Source organism: Podarcis gaigeae (assembly GCF_964106915.1).
Source record: "Podarcis gaigeae genome assembly, chromosome: 4".
Taxonomy (NCBI): domain Eukaryota; kingdom Metazoa; phylum Chordata; class Lepidosauria; order Squamata; family Lacertidae; genus Podarcis; species Podarcis gaigeae.
Genome location: NC_139677.1, coordinates 44955388 through 44974189, shown reverse-complemented (window position 1 = coordinate 44974189; position 18802 = coordinate 44955388). Strand labels below are relative to the sequence as shown.

Sequence of the window (18802 nt, the reverse complement as noted above, 5' to 3'; positions counted from 1 at the left end):
TCTCTGAACAAATTAAGTATCCTATTACCTTTCTATTTAGGGAACTTAATTCAAAGCATAGCAAATGTTAATGTGTTCAATTACATATGCAATCGTATTAAACAGACAGCTACTTCCAACATTTCAGCTGCTTCAGGCATCAATATACATTAATTGGCTATTGAGTAGGACTGTTCTTGCCATGATATCTTATCCCAATATCTATGTGAATAACAAAACAATATTTCAGCTCTCATGATAAGTTAGGGGCTTCACCATTCTTCAAAGGAGCAGGGTTGCTTTTAATTACAAATGCTATTGATGAATGTTTAGACTATTATACCTTATGGTTGCCCAAATAAGAGTTGCTTCAATTAGCAAAGCTGATTAACCTGGATACTTCAGTTATGGTTACCTGCTTACAATAACTTAGAATATTGTAAATGTTACAGTGGGGGTTGGGAAGCCGTGGCCCTCCAGATGTACTCCACTTCCCATCAGCATGGGCAGAGATAGCCAGGAATGATAGGAGTTGTAGTCCAACAACATCTGGGTAGAGAATGCACTTCAGGAATGCTACTTTTGGTGGGATCTCTATGGCAGTCCTAACAATGGGCTATGACGCTTAGAGACCATGATTGAAAGGAAGACCGTGAGGTAGTTGCGGTCCATTTTTTTCTAAGAGCAGCCACTGTTATTGAAAAGGAACTGAGTGAGATGCAAATAAAACATTTTGATCTAGAAACCCATTTCTTGTGACATTTGAAGGCCAGCTAGGGGTCCTTGGGACTTCACTGGCAAGGAAAATCAATGTCTCCTTCAGAAAATTATGTTTGTATGGGATGATCTCCCATTTATCAATACCATTCTAAGCATCCCTTTATTGATCTAGATCAGGCATGGCCAAACTTGGCCCTCCAGCTGTTTTGGGACTACAGTTTTCATCATCCCTGACCACTGATCCTGTTAGCTAGGGATGATGGGAGTTGTAGTCCCAAAACAGCTGGAGGGCCAAGTTTGGCCATGCCTGATCTAGAGTTACCCAGATTATTACAGACAGTGTCGATTTAATCCAATATATGAGAAACAACATTTGTTCAAGTGCCAGTTGCTACCCAGAAGTACAGTAATTTAAGGCATGAACTGTGGACTAGGCTGAGAACTGTGCTGAAAAAGAAGCACAGCTGGAAAATGGAGATGAAAACCATTTCATTGGCCATTGGGTCTGGCAGGGTAGAAGTCATAGAGACCAACACTCACCAAAGATATATTGCACGCATTCACATGACCGGTCTCCCATATGGCATCCAACAATACGATACAAGATGGGCATTCAGGCTTGAGAACATATCCGACATTAAACATAACATACAACATTCAGGCTTGAGAACATATCCGACATTAAAAGCAGATTGCTCTCTGTCATAGTACTTCACATTTGAATATTTAGCAAGCTCCCATCTTGGGCTTCAGCACATTTCTATGTTTTATAAACAGTTCCACAAACAAGAAGCCAAATACCATCACCTGAAAGCACTAGTTTCCTGGAGCGGGGAATCATTACCAAAAAGGAATTATAGACTACATTCAGGAAACCAACTGAAATTGCTGTCCCTTATCAGCATAGCATCTCACATTTTTCCAGCCACATGGCAATTGCTAATAAGATTGCATTTCAGACAACTAAATGATGAATTTTGAAGCTCTCTTATGATTTGAGACCTCAACTTTAGTTCAAGGGCATCATAATTTATCACTGATTTAAATCTCTTTGAAATATGGATGAAATTCTAGTAGTATTAAAGTCAATGGTATACAAATAGAACTGTTTCACTTGAGCAGAACATTTCTGCTATGAATAAATGGAATAATACATTTCAAGAACACTTGTTGTAACTAAGATGCAATGGAACCTCTTTGCATCCAGGGGCTATTTGTGCAAACATAGGTGATTGCCACATGCAAGTTTCAGCAGACACACAAACATAAAGAAAGTAAATAACTTGTGCTGGCAGACGCATAACCACTTTCCAAAGGGTAGAAAGTACTGTGGATACAACCGAAGAATGAGAATTGATGCCCAGGCAAGGAGTGGAAACTTAGGGAAACTTAGGGAGTCATGCAAACTTTCCCTATGAATTTGATGAAGAGTTCAGAGCAGAGCAAAAGCAGCAGCTAAAAGCTGAAAGGTACCTATGTAAAGAAAAGACAGCTTCAGTTTTTAAAAATAAATAAATTACAGCTTTTTATTTACTTCTTCAGAGTAATGAGAATAGGCAGCATAAGGAGTGGGGGGGAAACATAAAGGGTCTTTAAGAGTGTATTGTTGTGTAAGTATTGCCTTAGGAATCATACTTAAAGGTTTCATAGAAGCATATAGATTACATATTTTTAATGAAGTAATTATGTATTATGAGAATAAGACATAATTGTTTAATAATGGTACATAATTACCATGAATAATACATAATTACCACCCATGACTTTATACTGCTAAAAATAATACCACCTGAAGTCAGGTATAGAGCAGGTAGGTGTGGCTTGGCCAGAATGGCCTGGTGGCCTAGATGCGGAGGACTGGTGAGCCAAATTAGACCCATGGGTCAGAGGCTCCCCACTCCTGGTTTATAAGATGGGTCGCATATTAAAATCCCAGTGTGCTAAATGGTGTATTTTCTGCTCCAGGCTTGGCCCATCTTCAGGAAGAGCACAGGATTGGATAATGACAATTCACAATAATTGAGTGCACTGTTTTGACATGCTTCAAATCATAACAGTAAAAGCATGCCTTCATAATAAAATATAGATGGAGATGGAAAAACATAGAACAACAATAAATATAATGGAAGATATCTGAAGTAATTTTGACAGTTTCCCTAAACAATAGTGTTTATGTAAATTAGTAAACTGGAAGGAATCTATTCATGGGGTGTAGGAAAACAAGAAAATTGTTTAAAGAGCAACAGCTTGAGCAGCAATCCATGATACAATAAGCAAAGTTGCAGATGGGAAACGGTTATCTCAGGGCAAAGTGCACTAGGAAGTTTCTAAAATAATTTTCTAGTGGTATCACCATATAGCCAGTTCAGATTGATGCAATGAGACATGTATTAAAAAATCAATTATATAAAAGAGAGCACCCGTGATAAATAAAAATAATGCAGTATGTGGTTTTTATAGAGAAGGATTAACCACCTACGCCCCAGTTCTGAATCCTCTTGTGTTCCCATTGCTGCTGTAGATTAACAAATTTACTCCGCTTTGGCAAAGCACTTTGTGATAAGGGTGCGGTAACTGTAGTTGTAAATGCAATGGAAACAACTTCATACCTAAGGGCTTCTCAAGACTGCCTCCTTAGGCCTTCCTCATATTACACTAACACAATGTACTATATGGCTGCTTTGAACAATGGATCCTGCTGGATACTCTTCATTGCCCACACCTTAGCCAAGCCCAATGAACAAAGCAATCCTAAGTGGGGTTGGGACACAGCAAAGTCCTGCTGGCTTGTGTCACCAAGGGCAGAATATGGAGCCTGTTTCATCAAGCTTTTCTGTCTGGCAGATCATTTCATTTCTCCCCATTCAAAGCAATGCAGGAACACTAGCTACAGGGCTGGAATAGTTTAGGGTCTGGAATGACTGCCTTTCAGGGGAATCGTGCAGCTTTGGATCCAGCAGATTCATAGCCTGTTTCTACAGTGGAACACCTCGTTTCATGGCTCTGTGCTTACAGCCACCAGCAGGAAGACTACTGGTCAGTGGCATGGCATGGGTTGCCAGTGCCCCGGACCACACAGAGCGGGGTGGGAGGGAGGGAATGAAATGGACAGAGTACACATGCGCATTCAACTGCCTAATGGCATCCACGTCACCCAGGAGATGGCAGTCACAGAGATAAGAAAATAAGAGTTGTTCTGGAGAGGTGACTTCCTGGTTTGCATGGACAAGCCATTGTCAACGGAACCCAGTGATGGAAGAGCATAGCTGTATTGAGGGAGCACCGTGTGTTGAAACTGGGTGGCCCTTAACAAATTTTGCACCCAGGGCAACCAGCCCTGTGGCCCTCCCACACACTATGCCACTGCTACTGGTGGTAACTTTCCAATTGCTCAGCACATTGCAGATGCTGTAGCGAAGCCCCTCTCCCCTTCTGTCAGCAGAGTCTGACAGAGGGGCACTTCCACCATTTCCTAAACTCCTGGCTGGACATGCACATCCCCTATATGACATTTTAACACAGTTAAAAAGTCTGGTTTACATATGCATGTTCATCACTTAGTGATTCCAATGAGAAGGAATGGCATGGTCCATCAATGATATAATATCTCAAATGGAATGTTTCTCCACTGAATTAGTTCACACATTTGGCTGCCAGTCACTAAGCATCTTAGTGAGTGGAGAAGCAAAGAGATGTAACTGCAAGCGTACACCAGGCCCTGATAGAACAAGATGCTTCTTTGGAACTGTTTTTCTGATGATCTGACCAAAGCCCGTGCATCTGAATAAATAACAGCAGAGATGTACACATTATATCCAAGACTGTGCTGGAAAGGAAACAATATTGTCAAATGAACTAAAGGGATCCTCTGATTTCCAGCCATTCCAAACAGTTCTGCCAAAGTCCCACATTTATTTCAGAAGAGGGCACTGTGGGATGCAGTGCTGTTAAAAAATAAAACAAATCCGACCAAGACTCTACACCAGTTGCCAATACCATGTAATTTGCAGCTAATTACTTTTGTTTTTGTTTAGAGAACTATGCATGCAATTTATTTTGTACAAATAAATTATCATTCGTGCTCATACTCAGTTGAGAGAGAAGGACTGCTTTGCACCATAAAAAGCAAAAATATTTCTAAACTATCAGAGAGACTTTTCACATTTTTTAAAAAAACAGCTCTCATAATGCAGACAGATCCTTACTTCCTGCCAAGTTCCACAGGCTTCAAAACTATCTCATTATGTATGGAGAGTGCGCAATTATTAGGAAACGTGTCTTATTTAAGAACATTGATTAAAGGGTGGGAAACCCAAACATCAGACTCAGGGAAGAGGGGAGGAGAAACAAGCACCAGCAAGACAGTTGTATCAATGGAAATTAACAGACCACACAGTCTTCTTCTGGTGTTGGTGCTGGTGTGCTTCTCACCAGGTGAGCAGAGAGAGGAGTTGTGCCAACTTATCCCACCCCTTTGCTTTCCTGTAATGATCATGGCTGTAGGTGGTGATGGAGCCTTTGCACATAAAACTATGTGAACAAAGGCTGCCTTCTGACCCAGAACTCCTATAGCACTGTACTATAACAGTAGGAGCAATGGTCATCCAATGTGGCTGGGTGCTAGGGTGGCAGTACACAGCACCTAGCTAAACTGTGGAATTTGCTCCCACAAAATGTAGTGGTGGCTACCACCACGGATGGCTATAAAATGGGATTAGACCAATTCATTAAAGATAAGGCTATCAATGGCTACTAGCCATGGTAGCTAGCTATGTTATACCTCCATTACCAGAGGCAGTCACCTCTGAATGCCAGCTGCAGGGAATCACCAGTAGGGAGATTCCTGCTTTGGGGCTTTCCATAGGTAACTGGTTGGTCACAGTGAGAACAGGACACTGGACTACATGGGCCACTTGTCTGACCCATCAGGGCTCTTCTTACGTTCAATTGCGAAGAAGGATGTTCCAGCCCCATGGTCATTTTGGTTGCCCTTTTGTGAACCTTGGCACAACACCCTCTTTGAGTTGTGGCAACCAGATGATTTGTGGCTTTATGTTTGGCTATGCTGTATATTAATATTTATTTTATATTCTTACAGTAGCTGCAAATAAAATATTGAAGTCATTTTTGAAACCTACCTATGCATTAGGAGTATCAGCAGAGGTCACTCTCCATTCTCCCTCTTTAGGTAAAGTACATAGTGTATATACAAGAGAGACAGACTTCCCTATGGCGGTGCCACAACTATGGAATGGTATCCCAAGAGAGATGCATATCGCACCAACAATATATATTTTATTTTATTGAAAGTATCCATTTTGAGTTGGTAGGATATTTCTAAAATAAATTAGTAAGTGAAAATTGTAATAAGAATTCACTAAAGAAGAAATCAAATTAGAATCACAGAGTATCATGCTCTACCAGGTCCAACGTAAGTACGTACATTGTTTTCAATCAGATGAATTTCTACCAATCAAATAAAACCATTCTAGCAGACCCCAGTTGAATAAAAAGCTTCATTACAAAGTTCACTTAAAACACAGTAGAAAAGGCTTAGCAAATCTTCCTGAAGAGAAAATTTCACAATGGAAGGGCTGCCACACACACACACAAAAAAAAAATATAGAACTGAGTTATAGGCAGCCTCGGACAGTGGTGCCATGTGTGGCTGTCTTTCAAAGATCATAACTCACAGGTAGAGGAATATATATGGAGAAAGTCTTCCCAAAATATCCCAGATTTGGTGCTTTGTACTCCTTGGAATAAATATTTGCGATGTCGGCCTACTGCACATTTCTGCCACTGTTTTATTTATGATCTGTATTCTTCAAGTGTAGCACAATCAATACATTGTTCAAGATATTAATGGAAGTTTCCTCCTGGGACTAATAGCCACCACAGGGGTGGACACGATTTTCATCATGGCCACAGCAGGGTAGAAAAGGGTTGAGCCCCCTCCCTGCGCACCAAGGGCTTGATGGAAATCACCCATGCTTGCTTTTAGCAATTAAAAAAATCAGGCAGCCAGTGATGCATTTAGCATCTGGTCTATCCAGCTTGGTCTTGAGACTACTGGTCCATGGCACTTGGTAAATGCCATCCTTTACGATTCTGCATATATTTCCTCACTGTGTTGAATGGGATTACGCCCAAGTAAATACATATCCCCCATTGAACTCAGTGAGGACTTACCTCCAAGAAGACATTAGCATTGTTGAGCCAAAAGGATTTGGCTAGTTGAGATTTCCTAGTTTATGCTAAAACTTTAGCACAGTATTCACTGATGGCCTTCTAAAATGTTGAGACTACTTTGTTTCAAAACACAGTTCAACATCAAAAAATGAACTTTAATCTCTAAATCATAGAGTTTTGTCATGCCATTTAACTAATCTATTTGTATATTGAAGGGGGGGAAGAATTTATCCTTGTTCTCTCCCAGAACAAAGCACCAGAGAGATTATGCAAGGGATATGGTGGGAATATATTTGCGAGAGAAAATGTCTATATTTTATTCACCTTAAGCCAACCTTAAATTCTTGCTTTTCTCTCTCAGTTGCATTTCTATCCCGCCTTTCCTCCAAGGAGCTCAAGTACATGGTTCCCCTTTCTCTTAGTGCTATCCTTACAATCATCATGTGATGTAAGTTAGGCTGACAGACAGAGAGACTGGCCCAAGACCATCCAGTTTGCTTCAGAGCTGAGTGGGTATGTGAACCTAGGTCTCCCTAGCCCCTTTCAGCACTCTAAGCACTACACAGGCTCACAAATGGTCTTTACCTGGCACCATAGCTATTCCATGCTACACAGTAGTCATATTCCCTTGAGGTCAAGCGAGAACTTCTTTTCCCAATAGCTCTACCCATAGGTGTTAAATGTGAGACTTCAGGAACCCTGATGTACTTGGCTGCATCCCAGACTCAGCCATAGGAATGTTGTTTTCATATATACATTTATTGGGATAGAAAACAGGAGGTCAGCAATGACAAATGTATTTATTGGGGAGGTAGCTAGCAAACAGTGCAATTTATTCCATCATCCAAATAATAATATTTTCTTGCCCCCTCTGTTCAACTATGCACATAGGGTGCACAGTTTGCATTACCAAACTGTCAATTTGATTTTTTTTTTCTTACAGGATCTTCATTTTTGCAAATGTCTACACTTAACTCCAGCCCACCCACCCTCCCCCCCCCCACACATGAAATTATAAAAAGCCTCCTGGCATTTTAAAGGCAAGCATTTGCATCTATAATTTAACATCGCTACAAAATTGCATCTGCAAACATGGAGGTTTTTTGAAAGCCTATTATGCTATGCTTTTTGCTTCTTATTATATATAGTTTTCCTACCCTTTTCTTCTCTCTTGCTCCCCAAGGAATTATGCAAACAAATCACTAACTGCTTTGAAAAAAAATTATTCCCCTTTTTTCTTTTCAGTGTTTAATATGACTAAATCCAATAGTGCTTTCACTCCCAACATGCTTGTTCATTATAAGTGTGGGAAGTTATGGCATGCCAGCATAAAAATAGTCAGGAACAGACATGCCTTTGGGTTTTATTAATGCATGGAAAAGTGACACTCAGAAATCATGTGTAGCCTTTTTATTATGAAAATTCTGTAATGTACTGTCTTCCTCCCCCTTGCAATAACAACAATAGGGAACAAGGTTGCTTAGTCAAACAACATGTTGATATTCTAAAGCACAAAATGAGTGTATGAATTATACTAATATACCCAGTAATCACTATTCAAGTATTTCTGCTTGAACGAAGAATTGCGGCAAAGAAAATGAAATCATTCAGGGAATGGCATGGTGTTATATTCTTTAAATGAATTAACTGTGTTTGTTCAGGCATAAAAGTGTTGGTCAATGAGAGACTCTCTTTCCACCTCCTCCTCTTCCCAATGCCCAACAGTCCCCAGCAGGCAGCTGCCCACTGTCATCTGCAGTGCAAAGAGGTCCTGCAACAGCATATGGAGGAACCTCAAGCTGTGGCTTTAATGTCCTTCAATGGAAAGGGGTCAAGTACTAGATGCAGCTTGCTTTTTTGCTGCTCATTGGTTTACAGGGGGGAGAAATGTAAATTAGCCTGAAGTGAAAGAAAAGGCTATACACACATGTAGATATATCAGTGTCAAAGAATCAGTTAAATTTACCAACATGGAAGGGGGAAGTAAGAACATCAGTAGAGACTGCTGGATCAGGTCAAAGGACAATCTAGTCCAGATCTCAACCAGATGCCCGCGGGATCTGAGCATAACATCATTCTTCCCACTTGTGATTCCCAGCAACTGGCATTCAAAAGCATACTGCTCCCAACAGTGGAAATAGACTGCAGCCATTGTGACCTCGGATACTAGGCATGCAAGCAGTGGCAGTTATCATGGTTGGCCCTTCCATTCACTAGTGAGGCAACTGCACCAGGGTACAGTTGTTGTTGGGGAGCAACAGCAGCAGCCCCCAGCTGTTTCCCCTGAGGCCCTTCTCTCAGCAATTTCCCTCTGTTGCTGGAGGGTTTCTTCTGAGGGGCTTCAACTGACTCACTGCCTTTGGTGTAGTGGGAGATGCTATCCCAGTGTTGTTCAGCTTCCGTACCTGGAACGGGGAGGTGCATCATTGTGTCTATCACCTTAGATAGCCAGGCCTGAATCCAGGTTGGAATGGCTCTAAATAATCCAGGAGGGGACTCCCTAGAACATGTCCAGCTAGCCTAAAGGGGGCCCCATGCACATACAGTTGAACTTGTATGGGGCTCCCTAATTCCGGATGCAAAGCCTGGTAAACCAAGTTTCACAACCCTGTGGAGGGAACGGTGCATGTGTTCTTCCACAGGCATGCAAGCCGTCTCCAGTCTGATTCCAAATGTGCACCAGCAGGAGCACGGCTAGTCATGGACATTGTACAGAACCCCTTCACATGTCCAGTACTCACAGGCACCAAATAGCTAAGCTAGGGTTGTGTGAGAAAGGGAAATGTAAGCAGAAATACAAAGGAAGGAGAAGACTGAGGAATAAAATAGAGGTCTGTGATGAAAGGTGAATGAGAAAGCTGGGCTAGTTTATGAGAATTCATATATGGGTTTAGAAACCATTCTTGCCAGGGAGGGAATGTGAGTGAAAGTAGCATATGAAATACAGCTGCAAATGTATTATGGGGAAAGTAAATGTAGAAGGGGATCACATTTACCGTCTTATTTATTGAATTTATATCCTCCCCCTCTCTCCCCAAGGAGCCCAGATGGACTCCACTTCCAGGTGGGTGAACAGTTAACACACTGTTTTGATTTTGGGAATCATAGAGCCTGTCCATGTCCAACCCATGACCCAGTGAGAAGGAAAGATGACTCTGTACTGTTAGTGGGCTGAACCTCCAGGTTGTCTGGAGTTTCCCCTTCTAGAAGGCTTTCTCTACTTCTTTCCCTCCACTGGAGAAGGGAATTTTTGATAGTACCTATAAATCTATAATTCAAAAGGACATAATTTCACATGCACCAAATAGCAAGAATTCAGTTTCACTAACAGAACATTCAACTTTAGGAAGAGACTTACTAAATCCATTTCTCATGTATGATCTAGTTGAGATTCCTGCATTGCAAGGGGTTGGGTTAGATGACCCTTGGGGTATCTTCCAACTCTATGATTCTATTATTTATTATTTTAGATTCACACAACCTTTGCTGGTGAATAACATGCATTCTTGTATCATAAAGCACAGTAAACCTGAATTTAGCAAGCTTTACTTTTCATTCATACTAGCAACTTTATGGGATGCTGTGTGCACACAAATCAGGTAATGGAGCATTTAACAAGCCACTTTCAGAGGTTAATCAGCCGTAGGGTATTATATATGCACATACCAACGATTCAGAAAGTTTGGCCTCTAGTGACCACCTTCTACCAGTTCATTTAACTAGAATTGCATTCATATCAGAAACTGAAGTTCATGAACCTGAAAGTCACCATAGTAGAACCCCCCCATCCCTCTGCAACTTTCTGTTTTCAGACAGAATTCAATTACCTTAGTAATCTTGTTCTACCAAGGCACCTTAAACATATTTATTACCTATTGAAATCAAAAAGTAGAGTTGTATGCCAAGGTTTTTAAAATACAATAATGTATTTTAATTGACTGTCCTTCAGGACTGCACTTACCATGGGTTCAAACTCCTGGTTTCATCTCTTGATATACAAATGAAATTGATGGTCTGGATTAGAGATGATGCAGATTAATGAATTCATTAATCATTACTAAATTATCATTTGGTTGCAACTGGAGACTTCTTTCAGGTCACCTTTCCTGGAGGCTCTGGAAAGGTGCTTGAAGGATGCTTCACACACCATGCTTTTCCCTACTTAGATGTAAAGATGTTGGAGGGGGGTGGAATAACTGTGTACACTGTAATGCCCCCATTGTGTTCTCCATGTTTGAGGGGGGCTTTTTTAAACCATGACCAGTGCTGGGCTGGGTGGGAAGCAAAGTGCTAGCAGCCCACCAGCCCTTCCTTTCCTCAGAATGTCTCTGGGGCCCTTGTGGGACGTATTTCCTGTTTTTATGTTTGTTTGTTTGTTTGTTTGTTTGTTTGTTTGTTTGTTTGTTTGCTGTGTGCTTCACCTGCTTCTTCTTCTGCTTGGTTGAGGGTTGCCTGTTAGTGTGGCCTAAGGAGTAATTGTTGTTTTTTGTCAGTATTTTGGTGCAGCTTTTGTTGTTGTTCTTGCTTGTACTTGATTTTAGGGGTGTGGGGTCAGAACGTCACTCGTTTTCCCTTTGCGCAATTTATATTTTGCATTGGTTGCAACAATTTTTTAGATTTCCAAATGTACCCCTGGCCCCCAATAAGGCTGGGTGATTCCTGCTGCAGTGGGTGATTGCATGTATGATCATAATCACTTTAGCATCCATTGTGCCCGGTGTCAAGGAGGCAGCAAATGAAAGACTGGAGACCGCCTCAAGCACTTTAACTGGGCATCGTTCAGATGCCAAGTTGTTCAGTCTTTCTCTGACAATCCTTCCCCAAGCTCTATACCACTCTCTCCACACTGCTGCAAGCAGTATTGAGTCCTTTGCATCAACCACATTGCAGCGTGCAAGGATGGAATGGTACAAATTTGGGGTTAATTGATTAAAACCTTAACCTAAACCTGTTATGGGTCATATCAGGAAAGGGACTGAAAAAGAAAACTGTCAATATCATAATGCCATTATACAACTCTATATTGAAATCACATTTTTAATCCGAGGCGGATTTAGGGAAGCCACCTGTTCAAAAGCACTTGGCACAGAGCCTTGGGGGAACTGCAAAGGGTGCTGCATCAATGATGTAGAATGGAAGGTGAGAGATGGGATCACTGAATTTCAGCACACTGCTGAAACCTGGGACCCCAGGGCCTGCCACTGTTGTAATACTATATATAGTTCTGGTCATCTCACCTAAAAAACAATATTGTAGTGCTAGAAAGGACTCAACCAATATGATCAAGGGGTTGAAGCAACTTCCATATGAGGAAAAGTTACAACATTTGAAGCTTTGGGGTTTAGAAAAGAGGTGAACAAGGGAGGACAAGTGTATAAGAATATGAATTGTGGGGAGAAAGCAGATAGGGAGATCTTTTGGTCCCTTCTTTGATAATACTAGAGCTCAGAGGTATCCACTAAAGCTGAAGGTTGGAAGATTCAAGACAGAAAGGGAAAGTACTTCTTCACACAGCACATATATAAAACTATGAAACTCAATTTCCACTAAATGTAGCGATGGCCATCAATTCAGATGACTTACAGGGAGGAGTGTGTGTGTGTGTGTGTGTGTGTGTGTGTGTGTGTGTGAAATGGCCAAGAGAGATTGGCATCAGAACTTACTGATAATTCTTGTCTGCATAGAAAGCACATTAATTGCTTAGAAATTGTTGCTGTGCCACCTTGTACAGCTCCAAAAAATGCATTGCCATGTAAGATAACTGGTTGTGATTGACACGCAGTTAAAATTATACAGAGCTCCATATTACACCTCTTCTCTGTGAATCAATTTAGATCCAATATCTTCTGCATGCTGCACCACTGAAAACCTTTATCATAACATATGCAGCTGCAATAACAGTTTAAAAGGGCTGAGTGCCAGCCTGTGTCCATATAGTACATACAGCACCTGGATCTCAGCTGCTGCTTGAGCCACACATTATTGGCATTTAGAAGCTGCATGAACAGACACTAGTAAACGGGAAAAGGGTGCAGACAAGGTATTGTTGGACTACAACTCCCATCATTCCTCAGCTTTGTCCATACCGGCTAAGGATGATGGGAGCTGGAGTCCAACAATATGTGGCAGGCCACAGGTTCTCCATCCTAGCTTTAACAGGTTTTGGAGAGGTGGCTTACATCATGGGTAGGCAAACTAAACCCCGGGGGCCGGATCCAGCCCAATCGGCTTCTAAATCTGGCCCGTAGACGGTCCGGGAATCAGCATGTTTTTCCATGAGTAGAATGTGTGCTTTTATTTAAAATGCATCTCTGGGTTATTTGTGGGGCATAGGAATTCATTCACACACACCCCATATAGTCTAGCCCCCCACAAGGTCTGAGGGACAGTGGACCAGCCCCCTGCTGAAAAAGTTTGCTGACCCCTGGCTTACATGATGGCATTGGAACATGGCTTCCCATGGGAAACATATAAGGATGTCACTCAATTCAAGAACTCTTAGTCAATTGATAGACCAAAATCTGGCTAAAAGAAAGGTATACTTTGTTTTGGAGATGATGCTTGTGTGTGATGCAGCAAGCATTATCATAGTACAGGTATTCCCTTGTGAGAGAAAAGAAAGAGCGCTTCCTTTAAGATGTTGCTTACAATCTGTAGCTTCATTTGTATTTGTATTTAATTTGCCCCCCCCCCAAAAAAAAATCTAGCTTGATTAATCAGAATATGTTGGCTCCCTCACTGTAAGAAGTGAGGTTAGAGGCAACCAGGCAGAGGGCCTTTTCAGTAGTGGCACCCGCCATAAGATGCCAAGGAGATAAATAACTATATAACATTTAGAAGACAGCCCTGTATTGGGAAGTTTTTAAAGCTTAATGTTTTAATATGTTTTTGTATATGCCAGAAGCCACCCAGAGTGGCTGGGGCAACCTAGTCAGATGGGCGGGATACAAATATCATCATCATTTCAAGATGTTCAAAAGAAGATTGGACCAGATGACCCGGGGGGGGGGGGTTCCTTTGAACTCTAGAGTTCTATAAAAATAAAATCTCAAAAGGACTGTAAGACTGCAAAAAATTTCTATCATGCACTGTGACAATGAGAAAACTGGTTTTAGATTAATTGTAAAGAATAACTGAAGGATAGATGAACAATAGGGCTTGCACAATTTGCCTTCCCTTTTCATTTGGCAAATTGGTGACAATAGCGACACACCCAGCCCGTCATATCCATTCCCCCACATACTAAGCAGACGTACCTTTCTATCACGGCAGAACCCCAGTGCCGTTAGGAGAAAATGAGAGTAACCCTTTCTTCCAGCCTGCCAGGGGATTCTGTAACCTTGTAATTATCTGGCTTTAGATTGAAGAGATACGTTGTAATTGTGTACAAAAGAGGTCACAGGTTTATGCATTGTCTGACAGGCTACTGAGAAAGAGCTACAATGGAGCGTTTCCAGCAGACCTTTTACATTTATTTTCCCCAACTGCACTGAATGTTAATACCATCGGCCTGACTCACATGCAAGTATTTTTATGAACATGTGAATAACTGGTGCCACATACACAGAAAAAGACAGAGAGCCCAAAATGTCAGGCTGTATTTGCTGAAATGGTTCTGTAGGTTCTTTTGCTGTTATTCTTTCCTCTCACCAAATGCAGATGCCCATTGGAAAAGTTGAGCTATTCTATGTAAAGTTGGCCAAGAAATGCCTTTAAAACAGGTGTAGCCCTCCTTGTTCTTTAACACAGATAGTGATTCATTTACATGAGTAATAGGAACCATAAACAAACAAACAAAAAATGTTAGAAACTGCCATCTATTTATATAGTAATTTGAGAATTATGCATAATCCTGTTAGATGGCTTGTACAACGTTCACTCTTCATTTGGCCTCCTAAAATCTCTTCGGAGCCTCAGCACAAATCAGATAGCCTTTGGGGGAAATGGAGCTCTCTAGATACTTTTTCACCCACATAGCCTGCTTCTTGGGTGATCTCTTTTGCTTTTATGCTGACAGCTCCCTTGCCCTTTTCTTTTTTCACCTTCATCATGAACTTCCTTTCAAAGCCTTTCTTTCAGCTTAGGTAACATTTCTGCTTGGAGGGCCTGCATTCATCTCAACCCATTCCTCTTACGCTATCACTGATTCATACCAATTACTGGTCACTGCTAAAGATGCTGTCATCTCTTACACCACTGAAGCATACAAAACTATAATCCTATTTGATTCATCCTTCTCCTTCCATATCCAGAACAATCACATAGTCCTCCTACTTCACTTTCAGCCTCTCCATTATCTACCCATTCCCTTCCATAACTATTGATAAAATAGTTGTCCGGGCCCTTGATTTTTCTCATCTAGGCTTTGGCAGCTTCCCTGCTGGCATTCCTACTTGCTATGTTTCTCACTTGCTATATTTTGCTCCTCTCGTCTTTCTTTCCTATTGTTATTCATATGTCACCTCTGTTCTCAAGTCTAACTCTGGCTACCAATGAGCTTTCATATCGATTTCAATATACTAATCCACACACACAAAGCTATTTGTTTCTCTCCCACTGTGTATATCTCCCTCTCATACTTCTCCTTCTAGTCTTCAATCCGCACAAGCTCATTTGCTGTTGATTTCTGTGGTCTCTGTGCCTTTTGCATTTTGTTTCCTGTGCTGTGAAAATTCTCTCCATCTCCCACACACATCAGGCCTCTGCCCCTTCATTCTTCAAAACCCTTCCTTCTGATCTATCTCTTTAGCAAAGCCTCACCAAACCACTTTCTCATTTGTGTTCCTCTGGTTCAGCAAAATGTGTTTCAGATTTCCTGGTATCCCATCCCATTATGGCCACCTACTGTAGATCGGAATCGCTCTTAGCAAGGGCCACATCACAGCCATGCTCTGTTAAGCAGCAAGCACTGGGTCTGACATACATAAATTTTGAGGAATAGGAGGAGAGGTAGCCAAAGAGATCATATTAGGCTATTCCTAGATACATTTTCTATGCATGGAGGAAGAAAGTGTAGGATGAGTAGTGAAAGTCTTGTACGGATTTTTGCTGTGCAGTCAGCATACATTGTGTGTCTTTTACAATTTGTAGGCATGTTCATTTCAGTCAATACTTTTTTTCTCAAAAGGCCTGTGTTGGAGGGCAGGTCATCTTCTTAAATTCAAATTAATAAATGTAACTCACTGGAGTGTAGTACCATTTATGAACAAGCTTGAAGGACCGACTTGCAGATTACCAGAAAGCATACAAGAGGTTGCTAGTCCCACACTGGGTCTTACCATTTCAAGTTTAAAGGTACATATTCCTAAAATCCATTTTTCCATTCAGATTGAAGAACCAGAAAACCTCAAGTGGCAATATCAAGCGTATTTGCCCCCCCCCAAACTTAACTCTCTAAGTTGGCAGAAGCAAACCTTTACATGCGTAATTTTCTCAAACTGCAATCGCAACTTTTAAAACAGGCTTATAAAAGCAACCGATCACTGCAGTGAGAAACACAGGCACATACAACTCTACGTTCTGGGTTTTTTCTTTAAAAGAGCAGGTCTTTTATATAGTAATATTAATACCTCTCCTCCACCTTCCCCCTTCAATCGTCAGCGCAATATGTGCTCATTTCTTCGGGGGGGGACAGTTCTGTATTTCATTAGTCTTCCTGAATTGCAAGGGAAAATGTAAAATCAATGCCTAACAACAGAAAGCTTCATGCAGGGTCTCAGAAAAATGAGGAGAGACGAAGCAGGGCAACATTGTACTAAGCCTGGGCCTCAGCCAAACTTCTCTGTTTCTTGCCATTTTCAAAGCCTCAGGGAGTTTGTTTTGGGGCCTTTCTATTGCCTAAATTGAGTTGTAAAATGATCTCAAATTTAATATTTAGCCTGCAGTTCCTTTCCATTTATGTATATTTTGGAAGGGTTTCCCCCCCCCTCCTTTTTTGCCCATAAGAGCTGCTATGAAATAACACACTGAATATTAAGGAAGGATGGAAGAAAGAAATGGATCTTTTCTTAAATAACCATCGAGAACTATAATGATCAAACCAGGTCAGCTTTGGGGAAGGGGGAGAGTTTTATTCTATCCCTCACCCCCTAATCTACAATCTAATAAGGCTCCCTCTACCCTGCTGTGCGCATTTGGAAGTAAAAGAAATGATACAGAATGTATTATTGATCATTCCTAGCGGAGCATCAGGAATGGTAAATCATACGGAACTACACAGTTCATTAGACATTGACAGAAGAAGCTGCACTTCTGAAACCTGTAGAGATGACAGCAAGTTCTTGCATTATAAATACCATATTTTACCCTCTGGAGAACTTTCTAAAACTAAAGCATAATTCTTCTCGCAAAACTTTCTCCCCCTTTTAGGGAGATTAGGCACTCAAGCTAAATGATGGAGTTTTGCCAAAGCTTCAGGAGAGAAACTCATTTTTCCCCTAGAGGGAGGATACACTTGCAGAATTATTTCTTAGAATTAGCAATGATGACTACATTTACAATTGTTCACTCTCCAACATTCCTTATTTTACAATAAACCCAGAAGATAAACATTTGACCAGAGATCCACCCACCACTTCTGTGCTTGTCTTCCCAGGCTTTAACCACACTGCCAATTTCAAGCTCTAGATGCAAAATGAAAAGCCATTGTGAGACCAGTGGTAGAAACTTATCAGAAAGCAAATGCACCACATTTTCAGGCAATTTACTCATAGCTACCAGGTTCAATGCTTTTTAACTCAGAAATCATATAATGAGCATTCACCATAAAGGGAAGATGCATAGTTTAGAAATGCACAGCCTCAGGTTAACATGACAAATGGAAAGTCACACTTCCCCCATGATTATTTATACATCTAATGATGCCATTGCTATGCATATGTATGCAATGTCTTTCAACTAGTAATTGTTACTTGCTTTTCTTGCCACTACACAAATAGTATATCCTAGTACAGAATCACACACGTCAGTGTGGTATATGTCACACCCACAAAAGGATTAATCAGCTCTCATTAGTTGCTAGGAAACCATGTCTTGACCTTGGAGTATGTTCAACCACTGAGGGCATTCGGATGAGGTAATGCCTCCTCATTGTTACTGCAGAGTCTTGTCCTTTGCTGAGGGGAATTGCAGGGACTGAGCTTCTATCTAGAAACTGCACTGCAGTGATTAAACGCCCTATAAATAGATTAATTAGATAATAATAATCTTCCACGGTTGGCCTTCTTGTGCATTCTTCTGCCACATCTGTTACTAGGCATTCATAGATGAATGGTTTTACTTTGAGTGATTTTCATTTCCATGATAAAACCTATCAACACTCTCACCCACTAGCAAGAGTTATGGGGGGCACTCCATTTGTATTGTACCTGTTTGCTGTGGTCAGCAAGTATATTGCAGTTCATGAAAAATGACTAGCATGACTGGCACAAATTTATGCTGCTATGTGTACTATGCAAAGTGATGTGCATTGATATGTTCAGTAGAAAGAAAGGAGTTTATGGCAAATGAACTCCAGACTGATTGGGTGTGGCTGCAATTGGCAAGGGTATATCAATTATCCCACAGTCTGTATTACAAGGATGCTTGTTATTCCCACATACATTTTGGGATTCAATTATTCACTATCTACATAGTGTTCTCTCTCTCTCTCTCTCTCTCTCTCTCTCTCTGTGTGTGTGTGTGTGTGTGATATCACATATCACATATCACTTTATGTGTAGTGGGAGGTCATGTTGCCAATGTGAAGCCTCCCTTAATGACCTCAAGGCGCAGGCGCACATAGAGGAAAAAGGGAAGTACCTCTTTGGGGTATTCAGAAGCCAGACTATTTGGGGTTTTAAAGACTGAAACCAGCACTTTGAATGCAGCTAGATTTCTAAGCGGCAACTATTGTAGCTCTTTAGAACTGGTA

At 41.1% G+C, this 18802-nt stretch overlaps 1 protein-coding gene across 1 annotated transcript in view; it reads right to left on the bottom strand.

Annotated features, from left to right (window-relative positions):
- The window catches only part of LOC310842517 (uncharacterized protein), a 589060-nt gene that overhangs the window by 444234 nt on the left and 126024 nt on the right, over nt 1-18802 (bottom strand). The gene's annotated exons all lie outside the window — the stretch shown is intronic.